This window comes from Pseudophryne corroboree, chromosome 2 (assembly GCF_028390025.1).
Source record: "Pseudophryne corroboree isolate aPseCor3 chromosome 2, aPseCor3.hap2, whole genome shotgun sequence".
Classification (NCBI taxonomy): Eukaryota; Metazoa; Chordata; class Amphibia; order Anura; family Myobatrachidae; genus Pseudophryne; species Pseudophryne corroboree.
In genome coordinates, this window is record NC_086445.1 from 1,007,109,805 (window position 1) to 1,007,112,206 (window position 2,402).

Consider the following 2,402-nt stretch of genomic DNA (forward strand, 5'->3'; position numbering starts at 1 on the left):
TTTCTTTCCCCCTTTCTCATTTTTCTCCATTTCCTCCTATAAGATGGACTTGCCCCAAGAGACTGTGATCCGGATTTTCCTGTTGACCATGATGTTGACCAGAGCAGTCTGTTCCGGCGAGAGTACCATGGAGGTCGAGAGAGGTTCTGGAATGGGTTCTGATGACAGAGATGGAAGCGTAGATTTCCAAGAACAACATAATCACCAAGCAAAGGCGAGTATCAGAAAACGATCTGGTAGCATTGACCATAGAAGGAATTGTGAAGGATTGTTAGCTGAAGAAAATTGCATCTGTAGGCATTGTGATAACTTAGTTGAGGATGGGTGCATCAAGAAATGTCAGTCCAGTTTTAACATTAACATGGACCGGCATCCATTGAGTGACTATCACTCATTAGTGGGTAAGGTGTTAAACCAAACAGACTGTTGGGTATGCTCTCAAGTACCTCAAGGTCACAGCAAGTCAGGACTAGTACCATTTCCTTTAACGATAGGGGAGGTACTTGAGTTAAGTGGTGGGAGGCCGGTGGACAAGAGGTTTAATATCTCTAGTCCTCCTAGTTTGAAGCTCCACCAATACCATGTGGATAGGTCCTTAGTGTGTTTTAACATTTCCAATCCCCGAAAGCCGGGAAATTGGGAAGTGTCATGGAATAACAAAACCATGACCTTTTCATATAGAGCCGATAGAATGCCTACAGATACAGAACTTATACGCCACATAGCCGATAGTGAAAAATATTTCCGATATAGGTATAACCTAGGAAGTAGGACCATGAGAGTTGGAGAAGTATCACCAGGATACTGTGCACATATCATACAACCGGATACGTGTACTAGACAGATGGGAGAATTAGGGTTAGGAGGGTTCACATGGAAGATGTGTAACATGGTTCTAACATATTCAGTCCCATATGTTCTCCCCGATGATGCATATTTTATATGCGGGAGAAAGGCGTATAAGTGGCTTGCCCCAAACTCAGAGGGATTATGTTATATTGGAAAAGTATTGCCTGAGGTAATGACTGTATCGCATATCAAAATGAAAGATACTCACCGTGGTGCCCAAGCTCCTTATACTCACACTCATTACGAGCACGTCGTTAAACGGCACCTGATAGAAAGAACAGAGCATCCGGCCTCTGACCTGATCCATGAATCCACCGGGATTCAAGTCCTACTCGCGTTAGATATCACTCGTACCGCCAGAGGAGTGATGAATTATAGATATATATCTGCGCTTGCAAATTTATTAGACAATATCACCGAAATGTATGACGACACATTCAGGTATACTGGGAGAGAGTTACAGGCCTACAAAACAGAACTGGTTCAGCATAGGATGATTCTCAATTATCTCACAGCTGTGACAGGCGGGTATTGTGTTACCCTAGCGACTCAATATGGAATAAAGTGCTGCACGTACATTACAAACAGCACCGAGGACCCGGTCGAGGTCATAGACCAAAAGATGGATGACATTTTGCAATTAAAGTGGGAGTTCCGAAGGAGACATAATCTCACCCTCGCCGCTGTGGGTAATGAGCTGACCGGTTGGGTGTCATGGTTGAACCCACGAAATTGGTTCTCTGGTTTAGGAGAATGGGCCCAAGGTATTATCATGGATGTAGGGAAATTTCTTTTGTGTATTCTGGGTGTCATCATATTGGTCGGTCTGATATTTAGATGCGTTCGGGTTTTAACGAAGTGTAAACGTAGTGCCCGAGTGATGAGTTTAAGAAGTGAAGATACTGTAATAACAACGACTAATTTGATTTATGACCCAACGATAGAGACAATGTTGTGATGAAAATGTGATTCCACGGTCCGTTTCTTTCACCCGTTTCTCCTTTGTTTTTCTCCAAGGTACAAAGACTCGCTTGGAAGAAGGATTTGAAGACCACATTTATACAAAGATTTTTTTTTATGGACTATGTCGCCGGCCCCCAATATCCCTAGTGACTTTAATGAAAACGCTAGCCCAGAACTTTAGTGATTTAAAATTTTATGGACATTGAGAAAGCTTTTTGCACACCGTTTATTGCAAAAGCATCAGGAGACTACAGTCAACATGTACATCAAGACAAGACAAGACACAAGACAAGACCTCAATCGGCAAATGTATATTAAACTCACATAGTTTATCACTGCATTTACCATAATTGTTTCTTATCTTCATCTCTACAACCTTCAGGTAAAGACACACATAGTCGATAGGGAATATAGGCACAGATATCAGCAATCACATACCCCCCCCTTCATGTATCATCAACTAAAATGTGCTCCCCCATTTTGTTACAACCAAAAGCCGAAGAGAGCTCGGTAAAGTTTGACAGCCCATCCACAGACCCTTAACACGGGATAAGAAGGAATTCAAATGTATACTTCGCAATACCTCGAAG